At 38.3% G+C, this 18,123-nt stretch overlaps 1 protein-coding gene across 1 annotated transcript in view; it reads right to left on the reverse strand.

Moving 5' to 3' along the window:
* FBXL13 (F-box and leucine rich repeat protein 13) overlaps positions 1-18,123 on the reverse strand; it is a 234,885-nt gene that overhangs the window by 99,170 nt on the left and 117,592 nt on the right. The gene's annotated exons all lie outside the window — the stretch shown is intronic.

An 18,123-nucleotide genomic window follows, 5' to 3' on the forward strand; every position in this document is an offset into this window, starting at 1 on the left:
AAATGAGGAGACAAAGAAGCATAGCCCAAATGAAAGAATAGATCAAAACTTCAGAAAAGGAACTAAATGAAATGATGATAAGCAATTTATCAGATGCAGAGTTCAAAACACTGTTTATAAAGATGCTCAAGAAACCTAGTGAGGCCCTCAACAGCATAAAAAAGATCCAGTTAAGAATGAAGGATACACTAATTGAAATAAAGAACAATTTACAGGGTAACAATAGTAGAGTAGGTGAAGTCCAGAATCCAATCAATGATTTTGAACATAAGGAAGCAAAAAATAACCAATCAGAACAACAAGAAGAAAACAGAATAAAAAAAAATGAGAATAGTAGAAGCAAAAGACCTTTCACCACTAGACTCCAGAGAGCGACTTGCTGCCTTGATCCTTCACTCTTTGATCCAGATCCTATTGCTACTGTATTAGTCAGTGTTCTCTGGAGGAACAGAACCAAAAAGGGGGAGAAAGAGAGGGAGGGAGGAGAAGAGATAGATAGATGATGATAGATGATAGATAGATGATAGGTAAATAGATGATAGTTGGATAATAAGGAATTAGCTCACACATTTATAAAAGCTAAGAAGTGCTAAGACCTGCAGTTACTAAGCTAGGGATGCAGGAGAGCTGACAGTATTGTTCCAGTCTGAATATAAGTCTGAAGGCAGATGAAGACTGATATCCTAGTTTGAAGGCAGTTGAGCAGAGAGAGTGAATTCTTCCTTACCAAGCGTTTTATTCTATTAAGGCTTTCAACAGATTGAATAAGGCCCACTCATAAAGGGGAAGGCAATCTGCTTTGCTCAGCCTACCAATTTAAATATTAATCTCATCCAGAAACACCCTCACAGGCAAACCTAGAATGTTTAAAAAATAACCAGGTACCCTATGGCTCATTCAAGTTGACACATAAAATTAACCATCACAGCAACTTTGGGGACTTTGGGTATTGATGTTTTCTGTGACTCATGGTTGAGGCTCTTTGCTCTTGCCTGGTTTGCCTGGCTGATCATCTAAGCTTGCCTGGCCACATTTTAATACAGATCAGCATGTTTGAGACCACCTATCTTATCTGGCATGACTAACTGCCCTGAACAAGACATAACTAAAAAGAAAACCTTAAGATCTTATTGTTGCCTCACACTGTGAAGTTAAAAAAGAAACCTTCAAGCCCTTGAAGTTCCAATCCCAAAAATTTAATTAGGGCACTTCACTTTCTTAAAGATAAATTATTAAATTGATGGAGGAAACAGTCCATCTTTTAATGAATGTATATGAGTATTATTTAACTTGCGTATCTTAAATTTTATTACTTAACTCATGTGGCTTTGTGAGAAATCCTGTTTTTTAACAACGTTAGAGTTCTCACAAAATGAATGTGATTATACCACATTATAAGAAGTCTCAGCTCATTTGAGACTGACTCCTTACATATAATGACATATTACATAATGGTTGGAAGTGGGAACAGCAGAAGAGGCAGGCTATTCTAAAAAGCTCAGACTTCTCCTATTGATTGAGGTAGCTTCCACACGTTGAGGAACCAGAAAATCAAATTCTTTGAGTGATTTTCCTGAGATTACAAATGGATAAAGCAAGAATACAGATGTTCAAACTCTTTTTTCAAAAAGATTTTATTTATTTCCTTTTAGAGAAAGGGGAAGGGAGGGAGAAAGAGAGGGAGAGAAACATCAGTGTGTGGTTGCCTCTTGCACACCCCATAATGGGGACCTGGTCTGCAATCCAGGCATGTGCCCTGATTGTGAATTGAACTGGTGACCCTTTGGTTAGCAGGATGGCATTCGATCCACTGAGCCACACCAGCCAGAGCAGATGTTCAAATTCTTGATCCAGTACTCCTGATTAACATTATTTAATAACTGCCCCATTCCAGTTTTGAATTGATTTCTCTGCTCTTTTTCTGACCTTATATCTCCTCCTGCTTCTCTATTTGTCTAATCAAACCTCAACTATTCCTCAAATTCCAATGACTCCAGCCCTATCCTGCTACTTTCCTTCCCTTAACCTTACAAATCTATAACTCTTTATTTTAGCCCATAACTCTCTTATAATCTAGGCATGTCTTATTTCCAGATGATCTTATATTCTTTTTTTTTTTAACTTTTTTCTGTGTTGGACAACCAGTGGAAGTTGAATGAATTAAATTTCAGAGTAAAATAAATAAAGTCTGGGAAAGAGTACAGAATTGGGCCACAGACAAGACTGAAAATGATTCCAGGTCAAAGGCAAAATACAAGCAAAGGCAAAGCCATGGGAGCACTGGGCTTAAATGAAATGGCAAGATCATCTTTGGGATGAATAAGAAAAGTTTAGTAGGCAAGGAAGAAGGGAAAACTAATGAAAGATCCATAAGGCAAAAATTAGGTATTTTCTATTATACTGCCATGGATTCTTGAATAAATTTTACATAAGTACTTCCAGAAAAAAGTCCAGGGGAAATTAATAAACATTATAAATCTGGAGAACAGAGAACTAGGGAAGAATTCTGGGCTTGGAGTCAGTCAGCAGAGCTGGGCTTAAGGCTGGTTTTGCCTCATTCTCACTTGTCACAAAAGGCAACTCTACCCCTCTAATGCTTCATTTTCTCATCTATAAAATGGACATAATATCTATTTTTGTAGATTCTTGAGAATACAAAATGGGCCGTTAACACAGTGTCTAGTGTGAATGTTGGGTATCAGTTTTCCTGTTACTGTTCTGTGCAAATTGTGCTCCCACAGGCAAATAAAGATTCAAGAACTAGGGGTAGAGGGCCTTGAGAGATCATTCTAACACCTTCCTCACATTGCAAACATAAAGAAATGATATTCAGAGATGTTGGGTGATTTGAGAACGTGTCCCTTATCTATTTATCCCTGTGTGTCCCCAGTGTTGAACATACGGTCAAACAGAGTGGGTGCTTCATAAGTGCTGAATGGATAAACAAATGGCCTTGAGTCACACTGTCGGTGGCAGAGCCATGGCTAGAGGCCACCTCTCCCTGTGAAGACATACAACTCCCGTTGGTTTTTTGCAAAACTTCTAAGTCCCTCCCCTTTATTTCAGGCCCTGGTCCACTACCCTAGCACTAGTGTCTCCAATGATGGATTCTCCTAAACAAACAAAGAACTTTTTCTCTTTTGCTGTCTTGGAAACATGTTCCTGACAAGATTTCATGAACAAGAGAAAAAAAATGATAGCAGAAATCAGCCGCAGCTGAGCAATTCCTTGCAGTGCAGCCAAAAACTTGGTGCTATCAACCAATAAGATTGTATCCAGAAAGGAGGGTCAGGGAGACCTCTGGGAAAGAGCTTTTTAGTTTCATCCTGGCACAAAATGCTTAGTTTTCTACACAGTTTATTTTAGGATATCCAAAAAGATGCTTGGCTGATATTTTATGACTCAAATATTCCTGCCAGAATTTTCTAGCCAACCAACTATAACTTGTCCTTATTCTTCACTGAAATAATAGGATATAAGCCTGAAATTAAAAATTCCTCTCTAAAGGGAAAAGCAAAATATTTAACCATGTTAAAATACCAGGTCTTGCCACAGCTGATATCTGTGCCTTTTCTGTGTAGGATTCTTACAAAACTTGGATCTAATCTCTCTTAGTTTAGTTGTGAAGTGATTTTTGGCTTCAATTTTGACACCAATTGGAGCGCTGCCACTCTGTTCTTTGCTGGTTAAGCTCATCTTGGTTAGGAAGTTGGGCAGATTGGCGACATCAATGGTGTTCCCATCACCAGTCCCAGCAGACAGCTATGGCTTCTGATGGGGACACAGAGGTTTTGGTGATCACAGGCATAGTCTCTCTATTGGCCTCTGGGCTGGTCTCAACCCATCAGCACACCAGGACAGAGCTGTCTGAAGGAAATGAGTTGTAAGGGAGCCCTACAAAAAGAAAACAAAAGGGCTGAGCACCAAGGACTAGCTCAGATCCTTCCCTGCCGTTTAAAGGTGGTTAAAAAAAAAAAAAGGAAGGGGCTTACTTACTTCAGTGAGGATAACATCTTACCAAGCTTCTGCTTTCTACTCCTGTACAACATTGTCTCTGAATCAATGAGCTCAGCAACATGGAAAAAGAGAAATATGTAAGGCAAGACCCTTTATGACAGCGAGAAATATCCATCTTTGGTAAACATGGCCCAAGTTGTGTTCCTGTGCCATTTCCAGCTGCTTCTCATTCTGCAGTGCTATAACCAGTGACTAATAAATAATGTGATGACTTTAGTCATCTCCATATATCCTTCAAGGTCTCTTAGTGACCCCAAAGAAGGCTGGCTTAGCAAGGAGAATGAATTGTTGGAGAAAAACAAAGATTTCTCCCAAAACATTATGGAACATTCTGTTTTATTGCATTCAAATATGCCACAGTATCTTCAATAGCAGCTCTCCCAGGGTTTGTGCTAAAAGGATTTGAAAAGCTTTTAAATATTGCGTCCTCTGTGACGACAGGAAGAGAGGCCTAGTTATTAATCCCTTTTGAGGTCCTGCCATTCTCTTTCTTTGGATGATCCTGCATTCTTTGGTCTGTATATTCTTCATAGCTGGCCTCTCCTCTGCGTTCACAAATGCACTTCTCCCAGGTAGCCCTCCCTGATTACTTCAGGCACAGCTGTTTCTTCCTTTTACATCTCAGAGCACCAACAACCACAGCCTTCACTTTGCAGTGCGCATTTTCTGCCTTGTATAAGAACTAACTGTGTCCATGTCTAATATCTCTGCTGAGGAACCCAGACAGCATCTTATCCATCATGTCCTTTACAACATGATGCCTGACACAGATAATGAGGCAACAAAGGTTTGCTTAATAGACCAAGTAGTTGTTGAATAAATTATTTGTAGAATGTAAAGTAGAATTAGTAGTTCCAAAAAGGGAGGGTGGAGTCAATATGGTCATTTGTTAAAGATTACTATATTTATTTAAAAACATTGGAGAGCCAAACATGAAAAAAGTTTCATTTTCCAGTGTGAGCGAGGAACCAGAACACAAGATTTGTGAAGGCTGCAGATGCCCAGAAGGCAAGCATGCTGTCAGCCCTGTGCACGACGACTCCAGCCTCGATCTGCAGAAGGAAGCTGACCCTTCCCAAACTTCGACACTCTTGTCTAGAGTTATGCTCTCTTGTTCTTTACCTCACCCAATGGCCAAATTACGCACAGCTTTCCCTGTATTATAATGGAGTTTATCTTCTTTTTAAATGAGTGAATCACAACCGTAATACTTTTTTCTTGTAACACAAGATCCAGAGAGCTACTTGATTTGCCTAGATTTATTGAGCTAAATGGTGGCTTTGACCTGCAATTCTAACCATGGGCTTCACCCAAATCCAAAAAGCTGAGTAGAATTTTGTGAACAGTTTATGAAACTCTGTGTGTAAGTCACTTCCTAAGATAGGGAACAGAGAAGAAACTAAAATAAATATGGCTTTTCAGAAAACATTTTAAAAAATTTCAAACAATTTTTCAGGAGTGGGAAACATGATCTTAATCCTCTGAGACTCATCATTTTGTCATCTGATTCTTCAAGATCTAAAAATCATTGCCAGATGTTTCATATTTTTACTGCTTAATGCAATAAACATCCTTATACGTTTTGCCTACAGAGATTACATAAGCTATGAATGCTAAACAATAGATATTTATATTTCTTTATTTTTTACATTCAGTATGGATATCATAAAGTTATATTCAAACTAATAATTATAAAAAACCATTTAAATTTATGAATCCTATCTATAAGCAACATAAAAAGATTTTCATGAATGCTTCTATTTTTCTTCCAACACAGGCTGGACACAAAACATTCCTTTAATTAAAACAGGGAAACTGACGCACAAGAACTGACCCAAAGAAGCAAAAATGCACTGTGATTTTTCTGACTCATGACTGCTTTTCCACTAGAACTCCTCCTTATTGATAACACTTGAGTATTTTTTTAAAAATAGAAAACACAACAATTTTTTTTCTTTTTTAACCACATATATATATATATATATAGCACTTTACAGAGCTATAGATGGTAGTCTAGTGGTTAAGGGCCTGGTGTCCAGGGTTGCACAATTGGTCAGCAGCATGCAAGGACTAAACCCCAGGCTTCCTAACTCCAGCTTCAGGCTCCTTTCACCATCCACTGCCTTCTGCTGTGTGTGTGTGTGTGTGTGTGTGTGTGTGTGTGTGTGTGTGTGTGTATGAGAGAGAGAGAGAAAGAGAGAGAGAGAATTCCCTCTCATTCTGGCTTTGCTTATGTTATCTCATTCCATTTGGCTGTACATTCATCCATGGATGTGCCTCTGTGGCTTTCTCCCACTTCCACCACAAACCCAAGGGATGAACCAATAAGACCTTCCATGATCTTTGCCTCCCTAAAAAGGGGAATTTGGAATTTATATAAACTAGAGAGAACTGAAATGACCTTGCAATCTTCCAGGTTGCAATTTTCACAGTCTACCTTTAAGATTCATGGGTCCCAGAGAGTTTTGACAGTACAAGAACTACTGACAAACCATTATTACTGCATTGAGTATTCCATCACTTGAACACTTTGGGGATGCTGTCCCTTTTTATTTTTCTTGACTTGAGTGTAGTAACAGAAAAATAATTGATCAAAAAATACTTTCACTTTAGTTATCTCATAGTTTCCTAGGCTCTTTTCTCCCCATAATGTCAGACTCAACTCTGACCAAGGAAAGGTCAGCAGACCTAGCACTAGGAAGTTGTCAGCTACCTAACAGTTCTCCTGAGCTTTCACCTAAAGCACCTGGGTAGCCATGGCCTAAAACTGGCTGCATTTTTATTCATTATTTATTCTTTCATTCATCAAACAATGATCAAAGTCCAACTATGTGCCAGGTACTGTATTATGTGCTAAGGATACAGATATACCAGTAAATAAAGCACCACTCTGGCCATCAGGGAGCTCACAATGGGGAGGACAGCAGACAAATAAACAGACCACTGGCAGGCGTAGAGACTGCTTAGTGAAAGTGCCATGATAGCAGTATACACAGGAGGAATCATTACTCAGCTTGGGTTGGGGAAAAGGAGGGGTCAGCGAGGGCTTCCTAGAGATGGTTGTGATTGAGCAGAGCCTCAAAGGATATGTGAAAGTTAACAGGTGAATGGGAGAAATGGACAGTATCAGGGTGTCTAGGAAGAGGGCTAAAGCTGAACCTAGTGAAACAGTAGAGTCTGGAAATGGAGAACAAGGGAGGCACAGAGGCAGAAACTCTTGTTGCAAGCTCTCTTACTCTCTAGTTTAATTATCTTAAATCTAAACATATAAATTTGCAGGTTGGTCCAAATTCCTCACTCTTTATCTGGTTCTTTTTGTCCTCCATGATCAGAATTGTTGGTTTCTGGGCATTAGGATTTCAGCCCGAGATTTACTGCTCCCATTTTCCTTCCCAGCAGAGCAGTGGTTGTTCTATGCCTGGCTTCCTACACAGCACTATAACCCACGACTGCTACACACAATTAGAGATGCATGGATCTGTAGGGAAAGTGGCTATGCATAGAAATATTAATTGAAGAATCCTTGGAGTTCTGCACAGAGCAGAGTATAAAGGAAAAGTACAATCAGGAATCACTGCCTTCTGAATTTGCACTTTCTCATGCACAAGTAGGATACCTTTGTCCTCTCCATTAAAACTCTTAATGCTACCCATTGTTTCCATTTTTATATTTATATATTTGAAAAATACACATATATTAAATATACTTATATATTTAATATATAATTATATATTTAACATATAAGTATGTATATTCAAAAATATACTTATATATTTAAATTTGATTTTTATGTTTGTACATATTTTAGAGAGCTCTGAAATGAACAGGGAACTGACGTGGATCACTTTGGAGCATTTTAGCTGATGCCTTTGTATCCATTTATTCATGCATTATGGGTATACGTGAGAAAAGACTTAAAGGATGTATGGAAGTTAGCCGTACAGATAACTTCAGAAAGAGTATTCCTGGCAAAGAAAACAGCCAATCAAAACAAAAAACAAAACAAAACAAAGCAAAACAAAACAAAACCTAAGGAAAGACCTTGTGTATTTGAAGAACAGCAAGGAAGCCAGTGCCTCTCGAGCAGAGTTGGTAAGGAGAATAGTAGGAAATGATGTCAGAGAGACAATTGGGCAGGGGAGGCAGATTACATGGAGTCTTGGAGGTCCTTCAAGTTTTTTCTTTTATTTAGTGAATAGGAAGCCTTGCCAGGTGTTCGAGCAGAAGAAAGATGTTGATGTGGGTTTTTAAAAGATCACTCTAGATGCTGTGTTGAGAGTAGACTTGTAGGAGGCATAAGTGAAAGCAGAGTGATCAGTCAGGAGGCTATCCTCAATAATCCAGCAAGACATGATGGTGGTTTTGAGTGGATGGAGCTGTGGAGGTAATGAGAAGGGCTCGATCTTGGACAGATTTTGAATAGTCAACTGGACTTCCTGGTGGAGTGGAAAGAAAAGACTCAAGGATATTGTATTAGTTTGTTAGGTTTTCTGTAACAAAGTACCACAAACTGCGTGGCTTAAACAACAGAAATTTGTTCTGGAAGCTAAAAGTCCAAGATCAAGGTGTCAGCAGAGTTGGTTCCTTTTGAGGTTGATACCCTCAGTGCATGGAAAGGACATGGTCCAGGTCTCTTTTCTTGACTTCTAGATGGCTATCTTTATGCTCACATGGCACTCTCCCATATGCATGTGTCTGTGGCCAAATTTCCCCTTTTTATAAAGACATCAGTCATATTGGATTGGGGCCTAACCTAGTGATCTCATTTTAACTAATTACATCTGTCACAACCTTATTTCCAAATAAAGCCACATTATGAGGTACTAGGGGTTAGAACTTCAACATATGAATTTTGGGGGGCATACAATTTAATCCAAAACAGATGAATCCAAGATTTTTTGGCCTAAGCAACTATAAATATGGAGATAGGGAAGGCCAAAAGTGGAGCAAGGAGTTATTTTTTAGAGCAAGGATTTTTTTTTTTAGACCCTTTGATATAAGAGTCTAAAATTTAAGAGAGAAGTCTGGGTTGATGATATATATTATATATCATATATGCACGTGTATATTTTTATATATCCATATATTACTTCTATAAACATATATATTCATATACTATATGTTTCTATAAACATATACACATGTATACATATATAAACACACTCCCAAATACCTGTTACAGATATGGGTGTGCATATATGTGTGTATATACATGTATGTAATGATTTTATATGTGTGTGTATATATATGTTCATTATTGTAAATGATATTTAAAGTCATGTTCTAGATGAAATTGCCAAGGGAGTAGGTATAGGCTGAGAAGAAAAGTGACCCAAGAACTGAACATTGGGTCCCTCTATGATTAAGGGGTTGGAGAACCATATTATTAGCTTTCTCACAGAAATCACATCTACATGAGTTTTCTAAACCATAAAAATATTATTGGGATTGACACAGACAATTTAGGAACTTAACAATATCAATGAAAGCCAAACATATACATACTTTATGAGCCAGTCTATGTTATGTATCTATGTGTATACATAACAGAGTATGTGCTGTGTTGACCAGAATACATGTACATAAATGTTCACAGCATTGTGAATTTTCTGTATGTACATAACACTTTGACAAAAAATCATTACCCAAAAAAAGTCATTAAGGAATGCCTTTACTCATTAGGTCCCAACTCTTAGCGCCAGCAACACAGGAAGCAAATTTAATCTGACTTCAGGGGCGTCAGATTAAGGATTGCTTTGTGGTCAGTCAGAAGTCATGCTCAAAGCAAAAATTCAGATACATGGTAGAATTCAAGTGTGTGCAAAGCCATAAGAAACCTTCACAACTTTCTCTGTGGGTCTGTTTTTTCTTGAGTGAGGTTCTCCATCAAGCGCAGTCAGAAGTATTCTTTGCTGCCCCAGCTGAAGGTTAAATAGGAATCACACCCTCACCAGTGACAGTTTCTTTCAGTTGCAATGAAGGAAACCCAACATAAAGTAGCTTAGGGAGAAAGGGAATTAATGGTGTGTCTAACTGAGAGTCCAGCTAAACAATATGTCATCTCTCCTCAAACACATCATCTCTTAAAAGTTGGTCTCTTTGTGAGTGTTCCATTCTTTCCCACTGTAGACAAATTTCTTCCATTTTCCTGGGCAAGGGAACCACAAATCAGCCTGGACTTATACACTCCAGACCCTGTAACCTCAGGGAAAACAGAACTTATTTTTCCCAATGTTGAATACCTAGAAGGATTCTGAATTGTTCTACTAAGGTCATACTCTTCCTAGAAAAATCATACCCACTGCATACAAAACTTAGGATTGTCTAGGCCCTGGACCAAATGACCAGTGGCCAGGAAAATACTAATATCAATACTCGAATAATAATAGATAATGGCAACTAGGCATTTATTATATGCAGACACTCATGACCTTCTTATATGTATCAAATCATTTCATTCACACAACACATTTATGAGGTAGATACTAGTATTTTCCCATTTCATAGATAAGGAAACTAAGGTACAGAAAAAGCTTAGGTAACTTGCCCTGGTAAATGCCAAACTCAGGATTAAAATGCAAGTACCCTGGAACGCATGCTCCCAGCACTATGGTATCTGGCTCTCAAGGTGCCATGAGTGACAGCTCCACAAAACCATAAGGGCGAAGAGGGCTCCCCGAAAAAAAAGTATGAGGTGCAAAGGAAAACTACCAACATTTCATACAATAGTTCATTACTTACATTTATTTAACTAACCGTTAACCCAAATATTTAATAAGCATCTGGTAAATGTCTACCATCAGGTCACATAACATTTCTTAAAGCAGAGAACAAGATGGACCTACTCATTGTTGCCAAATCTCTCCCTGACTATAGATAAGGAAGGAGTGTACAGGAAATGGTACTTTCTTTATATGATGAAACCATTTTGTCTCCAAAAAGTCTTCTCAAACTGTGTTTGGACATGGTTTTTAAAAAATTATTTTATGGCTTAAGCTTAGATTTTATAACTTTGAGTAAATGGTAAATATAAAAGCAAACGAATTAAAGTTGTTCAATTGATTCAACCAGAATGTTTTTTCATGAAAGTAGATTTTTTTTCCTCCTGAAAATAGTGTAAAGAAAATATTGCATTCAGGTTCTAAAAGAAAAGTTTTAATTAATTTCAAAAATATCTTAGCAATAGTGGCCTGTTGGAATATGAATGTTATCATTCAATAAATACTTATTAAGCACCTGGGTATGGTTTAGACTTATGTAGCCAAAGAAATACAAATTAAAAATACAAAATATCATGTTCAATGTCAAATTGGCAAAAGTTTTTAAAATAAATTTATAAAGATGCCAAACATTATTCTATTTATATGGTAAGTGTAAATTGGCAGCCTTTGTAAAATATGGAGGGTCTTAAAAATAACTGTATCCTCTGACTGTCTTCACTTTGTAAAATTTGTACCCCCAAATTGCATAGACATATGCAAAGATAAGGCTACAAGAATTTTCCTCACAGGTTATTGATGATAGCAAAATATGGTAGGCCAATAATGAATCGTGAAATTTATATTGGTGTTTTGGTACAATGGAATATTATCTAGCTACTTGAAAAAGTTATAGGAAAATATTTAATGAAATAGATGTTCGGTTTATAGAATATTAAATGAAAGATATGTGTACTATATAATCTTTTTTAGTTTAAAAGAATATAAACGTGCATAGAAAAAAGACCAAAAGCTATTTTACTAATAGCATTTATTATTTCTAGTTGGTAAATTTTTAGGTAACTTAAATTTTTTTCTGATTGTGTGTGTGTGTGTGTGTGTGTTTAACATGGAACAAGGGGGGGAAAGCTAAGATATTTGTTAAGTGAAAAAAGAAAACTAGAAAATTCGAAGTGACAATATAGATAGAGGTCTGCAATGGATAGCGAAAGGGTGTGCTGGAATGGCCCTGTCCTGATTTAGGGCTGAGTGGGAGCAGAGTCTTCCTTGAGGAGGAGAAACTGAGCAGAAGCATTGCCTCAGCCCCATCAAAAATGATGACATGCAGGTGCACGTGCAGGTGCATGTGCACGTGCTAGTATTTGCTAGGAAGCCACATTACACCTCCAGTGTTTATCTTGTCCCAAAAGAATACAGAATATTTCTAACATATGTGTAATCAATTTTCACTTTTCTTTGAAATTCTCCATCACCAATTTATTTATTTTTTTTCTAACAGATATGGTTACAATTCTTTCACAATCTTGTATCTTTCATTTTGGGTTCCACTGTGACTACATTAAAGCTTAGCCCTTGACATATTTCACTTATGTTAACCTAGAGTTACTGGAAGAAAGGGATGCTGGACACAGTGCCCAGTATGCAGCAGGCACTCAGGCACCAATGAAAAGCATTTAATTATTAGCTTCTCCTTTCAAGTCTTTTTGTTTTATTAGGACCTTATTTCTTGGTCAGATATATTAATACCTGACTACATAGTGCAAACTTTCCAACATTAAAATATAGCCATGGCTGGTATGGCTCAGTTGGTTGGAGCATAGTCCCGTAACCAAAAGTTCGTGGGTTCAATTACTTGTCAGGGCACATACCTAGGTTGCAAGTTCAATCCCGGGTCCAGACATGAAAGACACCAGGCCTGGGCATGTGAGGGAGGCAACCAATCAATGTTTCTCCCTTACATCAATGTTTCTCTCTCTCCCTTCCTCTCTTTCTAAAAGCAATGAAAAAAAAAATGTCCTTGGATGAGAATAAAAAAGAAAGAAAAAAAAACCATTAAATTTCCAAGGAGTGAACCTGAAAAATCTGTGATTTGTCAACTTTCCTTCTCTGAAACCATTTTTGTGCTGTCATATCCATGCAGCTAGGTTTGAAAGAGTGAAACTATTCTCCTACCCAGAGCTAAGGAGGTAGACAGAGTATCCTCAAAGGATGTATGTCCCTAAGAAGCAGTAACATCCAATTTCACCTACTTTTTCTAAAGCTATAGCAGCAACCATTTTAAAGATATCTGTGGTTAATAATAAGCCCATTTTTTTTTTACTCCCAATGGATCTAAAGAGGCTCAGTTTTAATGGCACAATTTGCAGTGCCTGGAACAGTGTCTGACACTTAGAGGTAAATCTCTGTTGAATTATCAAACGAAAAAATGGAAATAGAAGAGAAATGAACAAAATAAACCAGCATTGTTTTCCATAATGACGTGAAATATTACCTCCTCAGTGGTTTGAGACTTACAAAATAAGGGACAGTCAGGAAAATAAGTCTATTTTCTATGTATTCAGGCCAAACCCCAAAGCTGCTGAGGACAGGTAGGTGATGCAATTAAGTGGTAACAGTCTAGGTGTAAGTACATGTGTAGATGTTACTGAGTCGAGAAGAAGGCATCGAACAAGAGTGCATGCTCTATCTCAGTGGGGTGAGACTGATTCAGTTACAACCCATTGATGCCATGTGGGAATGCAGGCTTAATTTTGCTAGTTCTTCCAGTTTTTTAAGAGAAGCTTGAAGTCTAGATTTTTATGTAAAAACGCCAATATTTTAAATGGTGGCTCAAAAATTAAAGACAGACAATATTTGTGTGTTTTGTGTGCATATCTAGCCAGAGGTTCATTGATTTGAAACCTCTCATTCCAACTTTTCAAGAGTTTATTTATTTATTTTTAGGGAGAGAGGAAGGGAGAAAAAGGGAGAGAAACATCAATGTGTGGTTGCTTCTCATGCACCCTCTACTGGGGACCTGGCCTGCAACCCAGGCACGTGCCCTAGACTGGGAATCAAACTGGAGACCCTTTGGTTCACAGGCCAGCACTCAATTCACTGAGACACACCAGCCAGGGCTCAATTTAACTTTTTAATAAAATCATATTATCATTTATTAATTAACTTATTAACACATCTTTGTAATATTTTTACCTAGATTTTTAGCTACACACCATTTGACGGCTTCTTTATATAAAAATTTGATATTCTATAATATTTCCTATAATGAAATAAAAAGATAATTGTCTTCCCCCTAGAAAGATTAATCTAAACTTTTAAATTTATAGTATAGAAAAGCTTTTTTCAGCTTAATTCTTTATTATCAGTATTATCATGTAAAATTTTAAAATGTTAAATTTGGGGATACCTCTATAAAGTTTCTTACATATGAACACTAAAATTTCAGGACACTTCAAATTTGCTTGTGCAGTAATATGTGTATAATTACATTATATACCAGTATATATGATTATGGAGATAATTTATTCTATTTATTTGGATTTTTTCTGTTCTGCTTATTTCATTTTGTTTTTTTAATATATATTTTATTGATTATGCTATTACAGTTGTCCCATATTTTTCTCCCCTTTATTCCCCTCCATCCTGTACTGTTCCTCCCCTCACCATCCCCCCACCCTTCTTAGTCTATGTCCATGGGTTGTACATATAAGTTCTTTGGCTTCTCCATTTCCTATACTATTCTTAACCTCCCCCTGACTCTTTTGTGCCTACTATTTATGCTGCTTATTCCCTGTACCTTTTCCTCCATTATTCCCCCTCCCCACTGTTTTACTGTTCATGGTTTTTGATCTTCTTTTAGATAAGTTCCTTTAACATTTCATATAATAAGGGCTTAGTGATGATGAGCTCCTTTAATTTTACCTTATCTGGGAAGTACTTTACCTGCCCTTCCATTCTAAATGATAGCTTTGCTGGATTGAAGTAATCTTCAGTATAGGTCCTTGCCTTTCATGACTTTGAAAAGTTTTTGCCAGCCCCTTCTTGCCTGCAAGGTTTCTTGTGAGAAATCAGCTGATAGTCTTATGGGAACTCTTTTGTAGGTAACTATCTCCTTTTCTCTTTCTGCTTTTAAGATTCTCTCCTTATCTTTCATCTTGGGTAATGTAATTATGATGTGCCTTGGTGTGTGCTTCCTTGGGCCCAACTTCTTTGAGACTCTCTGAGTTTCCTGGATCTCCTGGAAGTCCAATTCCCTCTCCAGATGGGGGAAGCTCTCCTTCATTATTTTTCAAAGAAGTTTTCAATTTCTTGCTCTTCCTCGTCTCCTTCTGGCACCCCTAGATTCAGATGTTGGAACATTTAAAGTTGTCCCAGAGGTTCCTAAGCCTCTCCTCATGTTTTTGAATTCCTGTTTCTTCATTATGTTCTGGTTGAATGTTTGTCTCTTCCTTCTGCTCCAAATCGTTGATTTGAGTCCAGGTTTACTTCCCCTTACTCTTGGTTCCCTGTAGATTTTTCCTTATTTCACTTTGCACAGCATTCACTTTTTCCTGCATTTTGCGACCATACTCAGCCAATTCAGTGAGCATGTTGATTACCAGTGTTTTGAACTGTGCATCTGATAGGTTGGCTATCTGTGCATTGCTTAGTTCTATTTCTGGAGCTTTGATCTGTCCTTTCATTTGGGCCATATTTTTTTGTCTCAGCATGTATGTTAAGGTGGAAGGGACAGAACCTTAGGTATTCACCAGGGCGGGGCAAACCAAGTCACTGAGTTGTGATGCTGTGTGTGGGGGAGGGGTCCAGGAAGGAACATTGTAGCTTGCTCAGTTCTCTGCCAGCTTTCCATAACTTCCCCTGCTACGCACAAGCAAACTGGGGCGTTCTGGTGCTGATCCATGGGTGGGTGGGTTTGTGTATGTTCTAGGACCCTGTGGGTCTCTCCAACAAACTCTCCTTTGTGGCTGGGAGTTTCTTCTGCTGCTGCAACCCCCACAGATTTTTACAGCTAGAGGTTTTGAGCCTTTCTTTTCCCACACTGGAACCCTGGGTTGCATGGTCTGTTTCACTCCCCAGCTGTTCTTCCTGGTTTATCTGCACACAGATGTGGGACCACGCAGTCCACCAGCTGCCACCTGGTCCACCCTGTCCTCCAGCCACCACCTTGCCATGCATCCTCTCCATCCCTCCTATCGGTCTGGATGAATGTTTCCTCTTTAACTCCTTGGTTGTTGGACTTCCATATAGTTTGATTTTCTGGCAGTTCTGGTAATTTTTGTTTTTAAATTTGTTGTGCTTCTTTTGGTTGTGTGAGGAGGCAAAGTGTATCTACCTACACCTCCATCTTGGCTGGAAGTCTATTTCTTCTTTTTCTTAAAGAGGACCCTTCACATTTCTTGTAAAACTGGTTTGGTATTGATGAACTCCTTTAGCTTTTTTTGGCCTGGAAAGTTCTTTATCTGTCCTTTGATTCTAAATAATAGCATTGCTAGGTAGAACATCAGCTTTTCTAAACCGAAGAATGTTGGTCCTTATACATGTCTGTGTGTATTTGTTTGTTGTTACTGTAGTAATTACCTCATGAAATCAGAACAACAAAGTAAGTCATGTTTATGGGGAGTGTTTTTAAGCATAGGGAGAGCTCGTGGAAAGTATCAGAGGATGAATATTTAGGAAGGAGAGTGATCAATGAGATATGTCAAGCATATAGAGTTATGCCTGACTTTACAAATATTTTCTCCATGATTAGGCCATCTGTGTTTGCTAATCCATACCCACACCAAAGTTAGACTTCTATCTTCCCACAGACACTGAGAGACAATAGTGTTATCTCCCTTGATGACTACATTTCAAAGTATGGCTCCCAGGAACTTGGGAAAGACTGTCCTGGGTTGTAAAACTGGCAAAAAGCTTTTTAAGAGGTTAACATCTCAAAGGAACAGAAAGAATGTGCAACTGCAAGTTTTATAAAGTAAGCAGATGCTCTAAGAAAAAGGAGGTTAAGCCCTGGCCAGGTGGCTCAGCTGGTTGGAGCACTGTCCTGTATACCAAAAGGTTATGAGTTCAACCCCTGGTCAGGGCACATGTTTGGGCTGTGAGTTCAATCCCTGGTCGAAGGGCATATGGGAGGCAGCAAATTAATTGTTTTTCTCTCCATCCCTTTCTCTCTAAAATCAATAAACATATCCTCAGGTGATGATTTTTTTAAAAAAATCTATTTTAAAATAGAGTAAGGGCCAAGACTCAGAAAGAAGCCTGTCTAAAAGTTTACTCAAGCAGGAACAAATGATAAGACAATCTGGGTCATAAGATTGTAGGTATTGTTCAGCAAGTTTACACATCATTAGATCATTAAAAATGTGTAAACTCTAGCGGTTTCAGACCTAGTTTAGATTCCTTCCCTCCTTTCCCTTGCATTCCCCACACTGCCTAGTAAACATAAAACAAGGCATCTGCAAATAGGTGCATATAACTGAATAAGCCCCTTGTGCTTTTATCAGCTGTACAACCTTGGGAGTGTTGGTCAGTTCACATTTAAATGGGAACCATAAATACATACTACACAGCTTTTGTATGAGGAATAAATCTGATCTGTATAAAACACTCAGCATGGTGCTTGGCATATAGTAATGAGACAGGATAATAAAAAGCTAGGGAAATCCCTTGGCAAGTAGAATAGAAAAACAGAGACAGATAGCTGAACAAACTGGCCCAGATATTTAAGGCCAGGTACAGATGGTCAAGGAGGCAGAAGACAAAACTGGGAAAACAAGGACCTTGCCCCCAGGGTAACCTTTCCTCCCCTGCCCTTTCCTCCCTGGAGATAACATCTAGGCCTATAGCTCCAGACCCCAAAAAGCAGCAAAACCAGGTGGAGGATGCCAGAACCACCTGAAATGACTGAAGACACCTTGTGCTGCCACTGATCCGTCAGTGGAGACCATGGCCCTAGAAGCCCCCTTTCTCTGACTGCCCAGTGAGCTAAGGCAGCCCAGCCGAGGCTCTCCTGTTGATCCTTCTATGCCAAGCCTTTCCTTGTTTCACTGTCCCAAACTTTAATAAATGTATCCTCATAGTCACCTGGATTTGTGTTGTGAAATCTTTCCTACACAAAGTCAAAGACCCACACACTACAGCCAGCCCTAAGCAGACCCACTTAGAGACAGGCTCCTGTTTGGTAACAGTAACAGCTCAATCAATGGTAATTATCAATAATCCAGCCAGTTTCATCTCTGCTATTATATGTTCTCAGAGAATGATGGACATACTATGCTGCTAATATGAATAAAAATACACAGAGAGGTGGAAGAAGAGAAGTTAAAAGAATTATGACTCATATCTACCAAAATGGAGCAGAAGAAACTATCAATGAGGCAGCACTTATTTC

The sequence above is a fragment of the Pteronotus mesoamericanus genome, unplaced genomic scaffold (genome assembly GCF_021234165.1).
Source record: "Pteronotus mesoamericanus isolate MK-2021 breed Mesoamerican mustached bat unplaced genomic scaffold, CSHL_Meso_final scaffold_85, whole genome shotgun sequence".
NCBI lineage: Eukaryota > Metazoa > Chordata > Mammalia > Chiroptera > Mormoopidae > Pteronotus > Pteronotus mesoamericanus.